Consider the following 18,540-nt stretch of genomic DNA (forward strand, 5'->3'; position numbering starts at 1 on the left):
CAGCCTTGACCGAGCACAGGTCAGGCCAGACTCTCTGCACTTGCTGTTAGCGTGTGTGTTGTGTGTGTCTGGAGGTGACATATGTGGGTGACGCAGGCATATGTTGCAGTAAAACATTAAAACTACAGCAAAGTGGAATTCCCCCGATGCACCTGCCACCTCCCAGCCTCCCTACCCCTCCCCTCCGCAGCAGTAACCAACCGGGTCATTTGGGAGTGTTCTCTTCGTTGCTGCTTTGATTGCATCTGGGCGCATACCTGTGAACATGGGAGACGGAGCTTCCGCACAGCCAAGATGGACTCATTATGTAGGTGTTGTTTGCACTTGCTTTGTTGATGCAGCCCCACGTGGTGGGATCTGCCGGAGATGGAGACAGCACACAGGAGCTGCCAGACTCCAGTTACAGCAAAGGATCCTGCAGGACAGATGGATCCTAATGTAATCAGGCCCTTATTGAAGGCCTTTTCAGTTGTTTATGATTTTTCAACCTCAACACAGAAGCGGCTGGCTGCAGGGGATATCCTTGTACACACACATCTGCAAAACTTTCTCCATGGGAAATGAGAAGGGATTCCTAGGGCCCAGGGCGTGGAAAATTCACTGTTCTAACAGTCACTGCCAAATTGTCAGCCCTGAAGTTGGACTGGTTTATATTCCTAGGACTCTTTATCTAAAATATCTCATTTAATCCTGAAAATAGGTCAGGGATGGTGGGCAGGGGTGATCTCCCCATTTTACCGAAGCAGAAGCTACTGCTCAGAAAAGCTGACTGGCTCCAGGTCACACAGCCCAGGAGGAGCAAGGCTGGACTGCTTTGGCGGGTGTGCAGTCCTGCTATCGCCAAGGCCAGGTGGGGCAGGGGATGGGGGAGGGGATGGGGGAGACAGAAAGAGCCACTGAGAGATGTGGTGCCCCCAGGACTAGGGAAGCCCATAGAAAGACAGATTTCCTTCAGTGATGGTCTGGCAGCCTCACATTCCTCATACCCAGTTTCTCAGAAGTGTGTGTGTGTGTGTGTGTGTGTGTGTGTGTGTGTGTGAAGTTGGGGGAGTCCTCCTGCCTTCCGGTGGTCTATCTCCTTGGGGAAATGGAGGAAGGTCCTTAGAGACGCAGGGGTTGGGCCTTCCCAGCAGCCCACACCCGCTGCGAGGCCTGGATCCTGGCAGCTGGCACGCTCTGATCCTGTCTACCCTGGAAATTCCCAGGCACAGCATGCCTGGAGGTGTGAGCCACCTCTTAGAAGTTTTATAATCCGGGATAATGCTGCTGTAATTGGCATTGTTTTGCCTTTACAATCCTCTCATTACCTGAAAACGATCTTTGCAAATGGCTGCATCTGGAGTGGGTTTTATTTTTACCACTTTGTGGACCTTGAGGGACCAAGAAGTGGTGGCACTTTCACTGTCTCCCCCTTGCCTGCACCATCCCCATCCCCCAATGAGCTCCCCAGGCCCGAGTGGGCCAGATCCTGGCCTTGGCTCAGGACACAGCCCTGTACCTTGCTCCCTGCCATGGTCTGATCCAGGGAGGTCTCTTCTCCCCAGATGTCCCTTCTGTCACCCATTAAGTCCACCCATAAGAGCCTCCCTCCAACCCCTCCTCCTTCCAACCATTCCCAGTCCAAACAAGTCTCACCTGATCTTTCTACAGCACAGATCTGACCACATCATTCCTCCCTCAAAAGCCTGCCATACCTTATGGTTACAGTCAATTCATTCCAACAAGGAGGCCACCATCATTTAATGGGGAAAGAACAGTCTTTTCAATAAGTGGTGCTCGGAGAGCCAAACCCTTACATGACCCCTACCTCACACCCTATACCAAACCTCATGGTGGCTTCCATTGTCCACAGGATTGGGGCTCAACCTCTTAGTTTCACATTCAGGGCTCTTTCCACGTCTTCACTCTTTTTTTTTTTTTTTTTTTTCTGAGACAAAGTTTCCCTCTTGAGGCCCAGGCTGGAGTGCAATGGCATGATCTCAGCCTACTGCAACCTCCACCTCCTGGGTTCAAGCAATTCTCCTCCCCCAACCTCCTAAGTAGCTGGGACTACAGGCTGGCACCACTATGCCCAGCTAATTTTTTTGCATTTTTAGTAGAGATGGGGTTTTACCGTATTGGCCAGGCTGGTCTTGAACTCCTGACTTCAAGTAATCTGCCCACCTTGGCCTCCCAACGTCCTGGGATTACAAGTATGAGCCACCATGCCTGGCCTCTTTTGTTTGTTTGTTTGTTTGAGACAGGGTTTCTCTCCCATCACCCAGGCTGGAGAGCAATGGCATGATCTCCGCTCACTGCAACCTCTGCCTCCCAGGTTCAAGCAATTTTCCTGCCTCAGCTTCCCAGGTAGCTGGAATTAGGGGTATGTGCCACCATTCCTGGCTAATTTTTTGTATTTTTAGTAGAGACAGGGTTTCACCATGTTGGCCAGGCTGGTTTCAAACACCTGACTTCACGTGATCCAGCTGCCTCAGCCTCCCAAAGTGCTGACAGGCATGAGCCACCGAACCCGGCCACCCCTTCATTCTTTTCACGACATTTGTCCTGCTCCAACTATGTGTCAAGCCCAGTGCTGTGGCTGGAATAAGAAATGGACAGTCCTGTCTTCAGAGTCTACCAGCTCATTTCTGATCGCCTCCTGCTGGCCCAAAGTCACCCTCAGCTCCATTGATGCTTCTGTCCATAGCTGCTGTTCTCCAAGATGCTGAGCTCCCACCTCTAAGCCTGGGCTCCTACCATTCTCTCTGCCCTGAGGCCCTGCGCCCTATTCTTTGCCTGAGGAATTCCTGCTCAAATGCTACCTCCAGCCAGGTACAGTGGCTCACACCTACAATCCCAGCATTTTGGGAGGCCGAGGCAGGCAGATCACCTGAGATCAGGAGTTCGAGACCAGCCTGGCCAACATGGCAAAACCCCATCTCTACTAAAAATACAAAAATTAGTTTGTTGTGGTGGCACACGCCACAGATATTGGTCACAGAGCAAGATCCATCTTAAAAAAAAAAAAGCTACCTCCACCATGAAGTCTTCCTTAAAGCCCCCTCCTGCCCCCTCCCACACCAAGCAGTTTACTCAATCCTCTTACTGCTTTGAACTCTTCGAACTGAATCAGTTCACACACATCCAACTCCCCCCAGGATTCCCAAGCTTCCCAAGCATAGCAAACACCTCATCTGTCTCTCTTTGTCTTTGCCTGACTCACAGCATCGGTTTAGGAGCTATTTGCTCAAAAAATAAAGGAATCTCTTTCTTTGCTCGTGATTCAACACCTGTTTCTTAGTGAAAAATGGAGAATTCTTTTCGATTTCCAGGAAGTGATCTTTAATTCATATGTGGCCCATTATACATATGTGAAAATTGAGACAGACATGTTGGTACACCCGAAACATCAGAAGCAAGGCAATGAAAAGCGCAGGCTCTGGAAGGCCAGCAGCCTCCAGGGAGGCTGTGTGCTGAGCTGTTGGAGGGGAGGCCAGGCACAGGGGAAAAGCGGGCATTCCCGCCCCCCACTCCCCTTGGATTCCTGGGTGCCAATATTGTCGAGGGGCTCTTTGAGGACACGTGCCTGCTTCGGAGGTCATGAGCCCTGTTAGGGTGGTTCTGCTAATTGATCCCAGAAGCCCTGTGACTGCCAGGGGATGCCTCAGCGGACTCAGCAACGTCCTGACCGATACCTGTCGCCTCACCAGATGGCCTCCCTCCTGCCTCAGCTGCCTCTAGGCTGGACCACATGTCCCTGACCATTTGGGGCCTGGGACTCCCCCAAGTAGCCAGCAGAACTGAGCCCGGCTGGGGGTGGTGGCAAGGGGGTGTGGAGAGCACTGGGGAAGCCCCTTTCTCTCTCTCTCGCTAGCTGATTGGATGGTTTTCCAAAAAATTGTTTTCAATGTGTGTGTGTGGTTTGTTTTTGAGATATGGTCTCACTCTGTTATCCAGGCTGGAGTACAGTGGTGCGATGACAGCCCGCTGCAGCCTCAACCTCCTGAGCTCAAGCAGTCCTCTGCCTCAGCCTCCCAAGTAGCTGGGACTACAGGTGTGCACCACCATGCCTGGCTCATTCTTTGTATTTTTCATAGAGACAGGATTTTGCCATGTTGCCCAGGCGGGTCTCAAACTCCTGAGCTCAAGCAATCCTCCCACCTTGGCCTCCCAAGTGCTGGCATTACTGGTATAAGCCATTGCTGCTTAGCCAGCATTCAGCATCAATGCCACCCACCTTCCTCCAGCAGCTTCACAATCTCCTGCCCCTTATGGTTGGAGAACCCTGGCATGCCATGTGACGGGGTGGAGCCAGGAGAACTGCTGTCTTTCCTGACCCGCTGGGACAAGTCTGTGCAGCTGAGTCCCAGGGATAAGGATAGGACCCACAGCCAAGTGACCAGTTCCAGAAATATAGATGGTCATTGTGGTGCTCAAGACACCCCTGCCTTCTTCCTGGGTTCAAGCCTGGAGTTCAAGATTGCAGAGAGCTTTAGAACTGCTAATGGGGGCCAGGTGCGGTGGCTCACACCTGTAATCCCAACACTTTGGGAGGCCAAGGTGGGTGGATCACCTGAGGTCAGGAGTTCAAAGATAAGCCTGGCCAATTTGGTGAAACCCTATCTCTACTAAAAATAAAAAAAATTAGCCAAACGTGGTGGCATTCACCTATAATCCCAGCTACTCAGGAGGGTGAGGCAGGAGAATTCCTTGAACCCAGGAGACAGAGGTTACAGTGAACTGAGATCTTGGGTACAGGGATTTTTTTTTTTTTTTTAATGAGGTAATGGAAATGTTCTGGAATGCAACTGCAGTGATGGTTACACAACCTTGCCAATATGCTAAAAACCATTGAATTGCACACTTTAAAAGGGTAAATTTTATATGTGAATTACATTTCAATAGAACAAAACAAAAATAAACAAAAAAATTGCCCTACTTAAACACCTTCTGTGTCCCTGTTCATTACACTTAGGACAGAGCTCACACACACACTTCGCTGAGACATGGTTCGGCCTCTTCCTCTAGCCAGCCTGCCCTGCCCATCCCCTTTCCCACCCTTCCTCCCTTCCTCTTACAGAAGGGCCCTGCGGGGGCCTCTTTCAAAGTCCAGGCTCTGGCAAATATGAAACTCCCTCTACCTGTCAGACAGTTAAATGCCTATTGAGTTTTTATCTGGCAATAAGTAGGCACTGATCTCATTTCACAGATGAGGAAACTGAGCCTCAGAGAGATGTAACAACCCACCCAAAGTCAACTAGCTGGCAGATGCTGCAGCTGAGATTCAGGCCCCAGCAGTGGCTTCAGAATCCGTGATCTGAACCACTTTACTTGGTGGCCTTCTGTGGTAGGCTGAAGAATCCCACCCCCACCAAGATGTCTACATCCCAATCCCTGGAACCTGTGAATGTTACCTTATATGGCAAACGCTCTGCAGATGTGGTTAAGGATCTTGAGATGGGGAGATTATCCTGGATCATTACAATCACAAATGCCCTTATAAGAGGGATGAAGAGGGAGATTACAGACCAAAGGCAGAAGGCGATGTGATGATGGAAGCTGAGAAAGAGGCCTGAAGATGCTACGCTTCTGATTTTGAAGATGAAAGAAGAGGCCATAGCCAGGGAATGGAGCCCCAGAAGCAGGAGAGCGCAAGGAAACAGATACTCCTCAATACCTCTGGAGGATGCGTGGCCCCGTGAACACCCTGGTTTCTGCCTGTTGAAACTGATTCTGAATTTCTGGTCTTGAGAACTGTAAGAGAATAAATGTGTGTTGTGTTGTGGGTTTCTTTTTTTCCTGGCTTCTCCAATAGGGATAACGTGTGTTATTTTAAGTCACTAGGTTTGTGGTGATTGGTTACAGCAGCCAAAGAAAATGAAGACACTGGCCAGGCGTGGTGGCTCATGCCTGTAATCCCAGCACTTTGGGAGGCTGAGGCAGGTGAATTACCTGAGGTCAGGAGTTCGACACCAGCCTGGCCAACATGGCGAAACCCTGTCTCTACAAAAAATACAAAAATTAGCCTGGTGTGGTGGGCACATCTGTAGTCCCAGCTACTCAGGAGGCTGAGGCAGGAGAATCGCTTGAACCCAGGAGGTGGTGGTTGCAGTTAGCTGAGATCGATCATGCCATTGTACTCCAGCCTGGGCGACAGAGAGAAACTCTGTCTCAAAAAAAAAAAAGAAAAAAAAGAAAAGAAAAGAAAATGAAGACACTTTGCCTTCTAGAAGATCCTATTCCGCCTCCCAGACGGGGCCCCTCTTTGAGAGGCTCTCCTGTCCCCCACCCCGTCAGTGGCCCACCCTGTTTTGTGCTTCTTGGGGATGCTTCCTGTGACCTCTGACCCTGGAGTGTGCCTCCATCATGACCTCCGTGCTCACCCTGACCTTGGGGCTCTTCTCTGGCACCCAGCATTGAACTCAGTAGGCTGGAGTCATCCTCCAGTTGCCCAAGGGCAGGCACCAGCTCTGGGGCAGCGTGGAGGAAAGTGAGGCTTGGAGACAGGCACTGAATGCCCAAGGTCAATCAGCTGGCAAGAGGCAGAGTTGGGGAACGTGTGGCCAAGAGATGGCCAGGGCATCCAACCCAAAGGGCTCGTGAGGAGAGAGGCCACACTGACTGCCCACTGCTTCTAGGTTCCAATCCCAGCACCCATCTGGGCCTGCATAGAATCGGACCATTCCTGATGGGCTCGGCTTTAGGAAAATCTGATAGCAAATTCCAAACCAATAAGAGCAAATAAATGAGGGGTGATTACCGACAATAAGAGAGTATACACTGCGGGATGCCTCCAAATCGCATCTCCTCCAGTACGTTTTAAGTGCTTTATAGGTCATTAACTACTTGACAGAGAGAGCCTGACACTTAAAGCAAAGAATTTGGCGCCTCTGCCAGGGAAAATCAATCAGAAATGAAGCTAGAGCACCAGTGGCGTTCAGATGTAGTGGGTGGGCCGATGGGATTCAATTTACACAGAATTTTAAGACCCTCTCCATTGTGTAAAGTAAGGCACACTGGTATTTGATGCCATTTATAAATCCCAAACTAGAATTTAGAGACACTTAACCTCTCCCCTGCCATTTGTGTGTGTGTGTGTGGATGTTAATGAAATATTTCAAAGACATAGAAAAGTACAGAGATGAGCTTAAGCATCTAAGTCCCTCTGTCAAATAAAACATTGCAGCTATGATTGAAGCACCCATTTTTTTTTTTTTTTTTTTTTGAGATAGAGACTCACTCTGTTGTCCAGGCTGGAATGCAATGGTGCAATCTTGGCTTTCTGGAATCGCCACCTCCCAGGTTCAAGCAATTCTCCTGCCTCAGCCTCTCGAGTAACTGGGACTACAGGTGCATGCCACCATGCCTGGCTAATTTTTACTAGAGAACGCATACCACCCAGCCCCACCGATTTTTTTTTTTTTTGTATTTATAATAGAAATGGGGTTCCACCATGTTGGCCAGACTGGTGTTGAACTCCTGAGCTCAGGTAATCCATCTGCCTTGGCCTCTCAAAGTGCTGGGATTACAGACATGAGTCACCCTGCCTGGCTGAAAGGTGCACCTTTAAAGAGTGGGTGCTTCAGAGGAGCACAGTGTCTCATGCCTGTGGTCCCAGCACTTTGGGAGGCCAAGGAGGGAAGATTACCTGAGGTCATGAGTTCAAGACCAGCCTGGCCAACATGGTGAAACCCCATTTCTATTAAAAATACAAAAAAATCGGTGGGGCATGGTGGCACATGCCTGTAGTCCCAGCTACTTGGGAGGCTGAGGCAGGAGAATCACTTGAACCAGGAGGTGGAGGTTGCAGTGAGCCAAGATAGTGCCACTGCACTCCAGTCTGGGTGACAGAATGAGACTCTGTTTCAGGAAAGAAAAAAAAGTGAACCTGTTTTTTCTTCTGCTTTTTCAAATTCTTTCTGTCTTCTGGCTCTGCCTTGTCAGGGAGACCTAAGCTGACCACCCACCCCTGCCCAAGACATCACTCCGTCCTCTGAAATCAGAGTGCAATTACTGCCTCTTTAATTAACTTGGCAATTAATCACCAGCTGCTTATGAAACCGCTTCTATTGTCTGTCCATCTTGGGATGTGGGTGGGAGTAAGAACCAGGCCGGAAGAGGGAGGACGGGCGGGCAGGCAGGGCCCTCTTCTGGCACCAGGCTGGGCAGGGTCAGCTGAGAAGGCCTGACGTCCAGAGGGTCAGCTGCCTGCCAACTGTGTTTCAGCAGCTGCCAGGCACCAGGATCTGTGGAAGCCCAAGAGAACAGTGGGCAGCGATGGGGGCAGCCACCTTGGGCAGCCTTGGGGCTTCTGCTCTTCCTGTTCTTTTCTAATCAAAATGTTCTTTCCTCATTGAGCCTTGTTGAATTGTGTCCCCCAAAAAGATATCTTGAAGTCCTGACCACCGATACCTGTGAATGTAACCTGATTGGGAACATAGGGTCTTTGCAGATGGCGTCATCTTAAGATGAGGTCATGCCCGATTAGGATGGGACCTAAATCTAATGACCAATGTCCCTGTAAGAATGCCATGTGAAGAGAGATGCAGGGAGAACTCATTCACCACACCATCAAGCCAGCTCCTCCTCTGCGGGTCTCAATCTGGCTGCCTATGGGAGACAGATCTCAGACAGCATTTTTCTAGTTGATTAACCCTTCCCTGCCCAACTCCGGGAGTGGCTCCTACACCTTCCTTTGTCAGAGGAAGCCCTCTCCCCCATCCCATCTCATACACTATCTCTCAATCAAAAGGATCTACTGGGTGGGGGTCCGAAGAATTCCCTCCCCCCCTCAGAGAACAGCATCCAGCATGTCAGTCTGCTTCATGATCCTCCCCAGGATTTCCGCAGGAAAATGCCCCCCAAACTATCAGAGTGGGTAATGAAGCTTGGTTTGAGCAGACTGCTTCAAACTTCCCCTGCTATGGGGGCCCATGGAGAGGGGGGTGGATTCCCAGGAGGGGAAAGAGCCCAGCAGGTTGTCAGGAATTTAACATGGAAGCAGAGGCTGTGTCATTCATACTGCCAAGCACAGTGCTGGATATAGCATGTTCAAGCATGTTCACTGAAGTAACACTTTTTTTTTTTTTGATACAGAGTTTCTCTCTTGTCGCCCAGGCTGGAGTGCCAGTGGGATGATCTCAGCTCACTACAACCTCTGCCTCCCTGGTTCAACTAATTCTCCTGCCCCAGACTCCTGAATAGCTGGGATTACAGATGCCCCCAATCATGCTCAGTTAATTTTTTTTCTTTCTTTTTTTTTTTAAGACGGAATCTTACTCTGTCACCCAGGTTGGTGCAGTGGCGTGATCTTGGCTCACCGCAACTTCCACCTCCTGGGTTCAAGCAATTCTCCTGACTCAGCCTCCTGAATAGCTGGGATTACAGGCATGTACCACCACACCTGGCTAAGTTTTGATTTTTAGTAGAGACGGTGTTTCACCATGTTGGTCAGACTGGTCTTGAACTCCTGACCTTGTGATCCACCCACCTTGGTCTCCCAAAATGCTGGGATTACAGACGTGAGCCACTATGCCCGGCCAATTTTTGTATTTTTTAGTAGAGACAGGGTTTCACCATGTTGGCCAGGCTGGTCTCAAACACCTGACTTCAGGTGATCCACCCACTTTGGCTTCCCAAAGTGCTGGGATTACAGGTGTGAGCCACCATCCCTTGCCGAAATAACACTTTTTTTTTTTTTTGTCACCCAGGCTGGAGTGCAAAAGGTGCAATCATAACACTGCAGCCTCCAACTCCTGGGCTCAAGTGATCCTCCCACCTCAGCCTCCCAAGTAGCTGGGACTACAGGTACATGCCACCACGCCCAGAAAACTTTTACTTTTTATTTTTTGGTAGAGACGGGGTTTCGCCATGTTACCCAGGCTGGTCTCCAACTCCTGGACACAAGCGCTCCTCCCACCTTGGCCTCCCAAAGTGCAGGGATTACAGGGGTGAGCCACAGGGCCTGGCAGTAATAACCTATCTTCTAGCCTATGTTCTGCTCTAACACAATGCTCTTGATGGACGGGAAACTGAGCTCTGACACTGCACAGAGCATCGCTGTGTAGAGATCTGAGATCCAGTGATGCAAGCATGTCCCAGCATCAGCTCAATCATTCATTCCCAGGTGACCGAATTTCTCTGCACCTCGGTTTCCTCATCCTTGGGAGAGAAGAGTAATATCACCTCCTAGGGATGTTGCCAACATAAAAGATAGCTCTAAACACCTGGATGCATATTTTCCACTAATTGATTCCGCTAACGCGTTTCGAGCACGTACTGTGTGCCAGGCCCTGGGGAGACAGTGCTGAGCAGCACGAACCCCATGTTCCGATCTTCAGGTGCTGTTTGGTAGAGAAGGACAAGGAAATGCAGTTATCACTTGGATGGTGTTATAATAGGGAGAACGGAAACAGAGAGGAAAAGGCCGCTTCAGGAAGGTCCGAAAGAGCAGCGGCCGCCACCGGAGGGAAAAGGTAAAGAATGAAATCCACAAACCCCCACCCTCAAGGCCAGAGTCCCTTCTTCGTCTCAGCCAATCAGACGTCAGCATTGCCTGCCGACCGACCAATCAGGAGCTGGAACAGGAGCCCCCAGTCTCAGGCCCGGTTTCCAGAAGGAGGGAGGCCGGAACAGGAGCGCCCCGCACCGCCCCCGACCACGCCCTGCCCGCCCCAGACCACGCCCCTCTCGCCTCGGCCCCGCCCCTGACCACGCCCCACCGCGACCAGCCTGGCTCGTTTGGAGCCCCGTGGCCACCGGCCGGCCGTGGGGCCGTGTTGTCCTGAGGGCCAGAAAAAGGGAGGAGCGGGTGGAGGGACAGCCACGTGGCCGCAGGAGGATTTACAACATTTTCTTTCGCCATCGACGGTACCGTAAAATGTGTGAGAGAGGCTGCGGCGCAGCCACGACTGGAGCGTGAGGGCGCGGGCCAGGTAAGCAGCCCGGGCGACTTCGCTGCGGAAGGGATGGGAGGCGACCGCGGGCACCAGCCACGGGCAGCGGCTCCGCGGGGTCTCGGCCGGGTCCGCACTCTGAAGGGTCTCGAGAGCCACGGGTGGTGCAGGCGCGGCCCTCGAGCCGGGGCTGCCGAGGCGGTGTAGACCAGCATAGGTGGTCCCGCCGAGGCGCCTCCGAATCCGGGGGTGGTCGAGACGGATCCCCAAGGCCAAGGTCGGCAGTCCCGAGGACTTGCCGCTGGTGAGCCTGTGGAGACGCGGACCCGTGACCGAGGCACTCTCCAGCAACCTGGAGGCAGATGAGACCGTGTAGACGCGCGCTTGCGGTTGCACCGCGAGCAGGTGTAGACGCGGGCGGGTTCCGGACGCGGAAAGTTTTCCGGAGCGCGCTGAGCGGGCTGGCGGGGAGGAAGGGTCTGGGTGCAGGTGGAGCCGCGCCTCCGAGGGGCGAGGCGCACAGCTGGGGCGGGGACGGGTCCCACCTGTAGGGTCTCTGCCCCCTCCCAAGGCGGAAGCTCCTTGAGCGAACTCCAAACTCCAGTCTCAGAGGCTGGAATTCAGGTGCCCTCTTCCTCGGGAGCTGCAGAAGCTGCAGCTAAGGCGGGAGAGGGATTTGGGGCGACAGAGCGAGACCAGAGGGGTCTCATTTTGAGTCTTTTAGACGGGATCGCCAAGCGCCCACTCTGTCTCTGGCTCCGGGGAAGCCTGGGAAGCCTCCACCTCACTTGTGAGGAATCAGAGGGGCGGAGAGGCCAATTTGGCACCCGTCCCACGCTGGTGATCAGACCCAGGGACTCAAACCCCATTTGTCCTGGCTCCTCTTCTCCTTCCACTTCCGCCTCAGTGAAGAGAAAGGGTGCCAGCCATGGGGGTGGTGCACGTGAGACCTGGGGCTGGGGCGCAGGGAAGCCCTGGATTGAGACCCTCGGATCTGCTCGGAGTGGAGCCCACTCCCTCTCTGTGGCTCCCGGTGGCCCCGCAGCACTGGGTGAGGGAATGCACGGAGGAGGGAAGCTGGTGACAGAGAGTACTGGGCAGGGGGTGCTAGTGCCCACCTGCTTCGTGCCCAGGGGTGCGATGCCTGGAGCGCAGCGGGTGGGGCAGTGTAGTTATGCGACACTTTCTCCTCTAGGGGAAGGAAGACCCCCTACCGCAGCCTCTGCCACAGGGAAAGGGCGGAAGTGTTTCCCTTGGCTGGAGGAGATATCCACGTTTCTAGGGCGGTTCAGCCTCATCTCCCATTACCCTCTGTCCCTTTGCCCCCGTTTCTACTCCCACATCCTCCTGTCCTGGGATTCTTCTCACTACAGGGCCTTCTGCACATGTCATTTATTCTTTTGATCAACAAATAGTCACAAATAGTTGGTAAAGACCAGCACAGGGGGTCCGGCACACCTACTATGCACCGGGCATGCGCAATTCAGCTGTGACTAAGGCCCCACTCCTGCCCTCACAGCGCTTCCAGACCAGGGCAGAGACATAGGTGAACAACAGACAGTCGAGAAGGGGACCAGGGGAGGGGAGGGGAGGCGACCTTAGGAGGAGATCAGGGAGGGACTCTGCAAGGGGGACAGTGAGTCAGAGCGATTAACACTCCCCATCCCTGGGGCCCCGGCACCATTGTCGCCTCCTCCAGGAAGTCTTCCCTGACCTCGCTGACTTGACAATTCCACTATGATGAACTCTCATAGTATGGGGACCACCCCCTTCATGGACACTTTTATGCCATTACATAAAAGTGTACGTGGTCAATGTTTAGCTCCCCCTATCAATTGTAAGTGCCAGGAGGGCACGACTCAAATCTCTTCTGGGTGGATGGTAGGCAAAGTGAATAAAAGATGGGTAGGATTTCCCCAGAAAAACAGGAGCAGCTCAGCCAGGTCAAGCATCCACATGGCAGAAACTTTTCTTTCCCCTTCCCTGGCCCAAGTCCTGGGCTCCACACCCCATTTGCCGTTCACAGAAACAAAGTAAAAGAAACCAGCAGGCCTTGTGCAGGGATAAGGCCTGGCACGGCCTGGCCACTGCAGCGCCAAGGCTGGCTGGCTGGAGGGAGAGTGGACCAGCCAGGGGAGGCCCGGTGCAGGCGCTTGTCCTGTTCCCTGAGCTCAGACCTGCCTGCCCGGTCCTTCTTCTGTACCAGTTCTTGAAGACTTGTCTCCTTCAAATGCTGCTCTGGGAGAAGGTGGTGGCCGACAGGGCTCCCAGGGTAGCTGGGATACAGGACCACGGTGACTGCCTGTCCTTCCCCATCCTGGTGGGCAGGGCCCTGGGCAGCACCACTCTGACTGAGTCAGGTCTCCGGGCCAGCGATTGCTGCTTAGTTGACCCATGGCTCATTGAAACCTCAACTGGAAAGTAGGAGCTTGGCTCAGGGGAACTGACTCTTTTTTTTTTGGCGTGGTTTCTGTATGTGGTGAATCCTCCCTTCCCTGGCTCCATCGGACCCGTGTGCCTGGCACCCTTCCTGGGGCAGATGAAGCCCTCGTAGCTGCTTAACAAAGCTTCTCTCCAGTCTCCCACCCCGCCACTGCTCCACTTCAGGAGCTTTGAGTGGCCGCCACGCGAAGCTAGAGAGGCAGTCAACCTGCTTTATTCAGGCTCTGGCGGGGATGGAATAAAGCAGCCTCCCCACCCACCCACCCAGCCAGCCAGCCTCCTGCCTGGATGGCTTTTAAAAAAATTAATTTGCAATGATTTACTCCCTTCTGTTCTGTGGGGATCAGCAGCATTTAAATATGTATTTAAATCAGATTCACAACTCAACTCCGAGTTAAATCTCACCTGCCTCCCCTACCCAGCAGAGAGAACACAGGATTCAGAATCAGGTGACTAGAAATTCAGGCCAAGTTCTGCTAAGCATGAGCTGTGTGACCTTGGGCAAATTACTTGAGCTCTCTGTGCCTCCACTGGCTCCTCTGGAAACTGAGGTTAAGAATAATCCCTCCCTCACAGAGTGCAGCATGGATTAAATGAGATCAGTTCAGGGGAGCCCTGTGCAGTGCCAGACCTGTGTTTTCTGTTCCCTTGCACTGGCTGTCCTGCTAATTAGCCTGGTGACCCTGGGTAGGCCATTCAGTCACCCCTGGCTTCAGTGTCCTCATCTGTAAAGCCCGGGGGATTGTGGTAGGAGATGAGAGCACAGATGCCCCACCCTTAGCCCCCAGCTGCACCCCCACATCTTCCTGCCCTCTCCCCACTAGAGTGGATATTGTCCCCCTCAACCACTTCTTTCTTGTTATCTGAGCACTGGGTTTTAACTGGTGATGGCCCCACCCCAGCTCTCTCTCCTCCTGGCTCCCAGTGAAGTCTCAGGGTTGCAGCCCTGAGGGGCCTGCAGTTCCTGGCTTATTTTCAGGGGCAATTAGCTGTGATGTCACAAGCTTAGGAGGTGGCCTCCATGGGGCAGATGCTTAGCCAGGCCACCAGGAGGTCAGGACCCTGCTCCATCTGTGACCTGTGAGGCTCCCCAGGCTCCAGGGGTCCCTGTTGCCAGTCTCAGAGAGGCAGGGCTCCCAGGCAAAACCATTTCCATGTCTGCACTTGATGGCTCCTGCAGCCCCGTCTGCGTGTAAATGAGTTCTACCCTCTGCTTTTGTTGGCAACTGTCGGCTCCCTGGAAGCGAGCGGCTTTGTCAGGAAGAACAAAGCTGTGCGGTGTCTTTCTGATTTGGGGGGAAGCGTGCTCCTGGGGGAGGGCTCCGCGCTGCTCAGTGTGGGTCTCCAGCCCTGGTTCTCAGACTTGCTGGTTTTGTTTTGGGTTTTTAAGTCCTATGGCTTAAGAGTCACATATGTTTGTGTGTGTGTGTGTTGGCTGAGGGTTTTTTTTTCCTCCTTTTTGGCTTACATAGCGTATTCTGTGGAAGCTAATTCCAGGGACTGAACTTCTCACATCACTACTTCAACAGCTTTTAAAAATCTGGACCTAGTTACTCCTGTCATCCCTGTGTAAAGATTGAGAAAAAAAATCCCAAACCCAAGGGTGGGCAGCCGCGAGGATGTACAGCTCCTGGCAGTGTGCGCTCAACGGAGACCTGAGGTCGAAGCCCAAATGCTGAGCACCTTCTGGGAGGCGGGAGGATGGTCTGCTCCGTGCCAGACATCTGGATATTGAGAAAACATCTGGGTAGCTGGGGTTTTCAGGTTTCTGCCTGACGTTTAATATCACAAACATTGAGGCTGCTCCTGTCCCCCGCCAGCCGCGCGGCTTCTCCTCCCAAACACACCCGGCCCCTTCCCCTGCCTTCCTTGGTAAGAAACGTCCATTCTTTCCAATTCCCCAGCGTTTTCCCCCTACCGGAAATCTGATGGGCTTATGACATCATGGCTGGCTGCTGAGCGATGAAGTGGATGCCACAATGAAATCCGACATATCGGATGGATTCTGAAATCGGTTTCCCTCCAGCTATAGTAACAGGCATGAAGTCAGGAGAATCTGAGCTTTGTTTAAAAAAAAAACACAATGAAGTCTTGCCCTGTATTAAATGTAATTTTCTTAAAAACAAGCAAACCTTTTGGACATCATTTTATTTTAATAGAAATGCTGAGTTTTATGAAACTAAAGTGGCTAATAAATCGGACCTGAAGCTTTGTGAGCATTCCGTTTCTGTTGAGTGTTTGTGTCCTTATTCTCTAATAAAAGAGGAGCTAGGAATGGTTTATCTCTCTTCATTATTCAAATGAGATAGCTTTTTTTTTTAAGGCCAATAAAATTCACAGAGTAAATTGCTGGTTTATGTTTTTCCAGGAATCCATTTTTATGGAGCGACCCTGGACCTCACCGGTCTGTAGACACAGTATTCCCCTTTGCTGGTTTTCTTGGCTGGGGAGCCCTTAAGAGGATGCAGTAAAGCTTTTCAGCCTCCTGGCTGGGCTCAGGGGATGACTGGCTGTCAGTAGGGTGGAACAAGGACCCATGGGCCAGGCATTTCTTGGGATGAAAAACCTCTTTGAAAGAAGAAGGTCAAGAGAGGGACAGAAGTAAAGGGACCTGGGGCTGGGTGTGGAGGCTCATGCCTATTGTCGCAGTGATTTGGGAGGCTGAGGAGGGTGGATCACTTGAGGTCAGGAATTCCAGACTAGCCTGGCCAACATGATGAAACCCCTACCAAAAATACAAAAAATTAGCCAGGAGTGATGGTAGATGCCTGTAATCCCAGCTATTCGGGAGGTTGAGGCAGGAGGGAGAGGTTCCAGTGAGCCGAGATCATGCCACTGCACTCCAGCCTGGCGAGAGAGCGAGACTCCATTTCAAAAATAAGGGGAAAGGGAGGGCTGGGCGAGGTGTCTCATGCCTGTAATCCCAGCACTTTGGGAGGCCGAGGCGAGCTGATCACGAGGTCAGGAGATTGAGACCATCCTGGCCAACATGGTGAAACCCCATCTCTACCAAAAATACAAAAATTAGCTGGGCATGGTGGCATGTGCCTGTAGACCCGGCTACTCAGGAGGCTGAGGCTGGAGAATTGCTTAAACCCAGAGACGGGGTTGCAGTGAGCTGAGATCAAACCACTGCACTCCAGCTTGGTGACAGAGCAAGACTCGGTCTGCAAAAAAAAAAAAAAAAAAAAAAAAAAAAAAANAAAAAAAAAAAAAAAAAAAAAAAAAAAAAAAAAAGGAAGTAAAGGGACCTGGGACATGAGGCCTGGGAGGGGAAATTCATTTTCTTCCTCCTCAAAAGAGAGCAAAGATCTCAGAAATAACTCCAGGCTGAGGGGGCCCTCACTATTTGCCTTGGAAGTAGGCTCAGGTGCAAGGAAGTACAAGATTCTGTGTGTTGTGCCTGCCAAGCACCCAGCATGAGGAAGTCCCAGACCTGGGCTGAGGACCCAGCTGCTCCAGGGGCAAGCTGCAGGGCCCTGGGCAAGTCACACCACCTTTCCGTTTCTTTCCCAGAAAGTGGGCACGATGACCCTCCCCCTGCCTGTTGGGAACAGTAGTGCTGCATGTGTCACACGATGCCCAGCCGCCCTCAAAGGGCTCCGAGGCCATTCTCATAGCTGGGAGCAGCCAGTGTGGATTCTGGAGTTGAATCCCCAGCCCAGGCTTGCAGCTTGGCTCTGTCACGTGCTATCTGCAAGACGACATTGATCCCTGTGACATTCACTGTGCCTTGGTGTCCTCACTTGTCAAACAACAATAATAATAGGACCAGCCTCACATGTGAGGCTGCTGTGAGGATGAACAGCCTCAGAAGGCCTGGAATGACCAAGCATTAGCTGTATGAGTGCACCGGGGGCCCAGGAGGCGGGTTACTGGCTAGGACCCCCTGGTCTAGGATGGGAGCAGGTGTACCAAGCCAAGCACAGGCGGCGGCTAATCAAGGACGGATGGGAACATCTACTCCTGACTCTGATCGCCCAAAAGAATGAAGCCCCTGCGTTTTCTGGGTCCCAGGCTCCTGCCCCCCAGGCCTCATGTGCTGTCCCCTCTCCCCGTACTCTGTCCCTCTCCCAGGCAGCTTCGGATGCAATGCTAACGGGCAGGTGACGTTTATCGAGCACCTGCCTTCGTGTTGTTCCGTGCAGCTTCCATGGATTAATTCACTTGATCCCCACAAAAGCCCATGAAGGGGGACAGCTAGTGTCCTGTCAGCAGCGGAGGCCTCAGAGGTGAAGTGTCTGGGTCACAGTCCCAGAGCCCAGATTGAAACCAGGTTGGGCTCCTGCAGCGTCCACTTAACCTCGGCTCCCCTGAGCCTTCCTCCTCCACTTTCCGGCCTTCCCAGAACGCCCATCTTCATCTGCCAAGATTTCTACCACCTCGCCCAAGAGGCCTTCCCAGCTCGCCCTCCACAGGGCCACCCAAGAAATGCTGGTGGTGCCCCCGTGCCTCTCAGGGTGTGGCTCTCTGTGATTGGGCCTGGGCCTCTTGTCCACCTCTCCTGGAAGTTGGGAGCTGGGCTGTGGCCAGCAATGTGTCCTGTGCAGGCCTGATGAGCAGGCGTTTACTGAAGACCTACCATATGCAGGACGTGGGGACTCATACGGCAGGTGCCCGCACCAGCCTGGACTTCTCTCCCAAAACCTAGACCTGTCCAGCCAATAGCTTGTGCCACCTTTCCACGTAGATGGTCAGTGGGCAGGTGCACCTCACCCAGTCACAAACCCCGTCTCACAACCGTCTTCCCTTCACTTGCTCAGGCCAAAAGCCTTGGGATTATTCCTGACCCTTAGTTCCTCCTCTGTCTCATATCTCAGCAATCCACCTTCCTTCTACCTCCACTGCACCACTGGCACTGCCTGCCTGGATGGCACAGCAGCCTCCTCGTGGGTCTCCCTGACTCCTGCCCTCTGGAATTCATTCTTCACATGGTAGCGGCGTGGTCCTGTTGGAACTTTAGTCAGCTCCTGCACGCCTCTGCCCAGAACCCTGCAATGACTCCCACTCATTCAGGATCAGAGGACGCTGTCAGTGGCCCCAACTTGTTCCCTCTCAGACCTCGGCTCCTGCCCCCCAACTCGCTCTTGGATCTTGCTATTCCTCCAGTGTGCCATGTTCAGTCCTGCCCCAGGGCCTTTGCACACGCTGCTCCCTCTCCCGAGCATACTCTTTCCTCTGATATTTCCATCACTCCCACTTTCGCTTCCCCCAGTGCTCTGAT

General features: G+C 52.6%; 1 long non-coding RNA gene across 1 annotated transcript; it reads left to right on the forward strand.

The window, feature by feature from the left end:
* The first annotated feature begins 10,695 nt into the window (after positions 1 to 10,695).
* LOC108290466 lies at positions 10,696 to 15,596 on the forward strand. The gene is made up of 2 exons (XR_001819586.2): positions 10,696 to 10,913; positions 15,221 to 15,596. It is a non-coding gene; the product is annotated as an uncharacterized LOC108290466 (long non-coding RNA).
* Positions 15,597 to 18,540: the final 2,944 nt, after the last annotated feature.

Source organism: Cebus imitator, unplaced genomic scaffold (assembly GCF_001604975.1).
Source record: "Cebus imitator isolate Cc_AM_T3 unplaced genomic scaffold, Cebus_imitator-1.0 Scaffold435, whole genome shotgun sequence".
NCBI classification, from domain to species: domain Eukaryota; kingdom Metazoa; phylum Chordata; class Mammalia; order Primates; family Cebidae; genus Cebus; species Cebus imitator.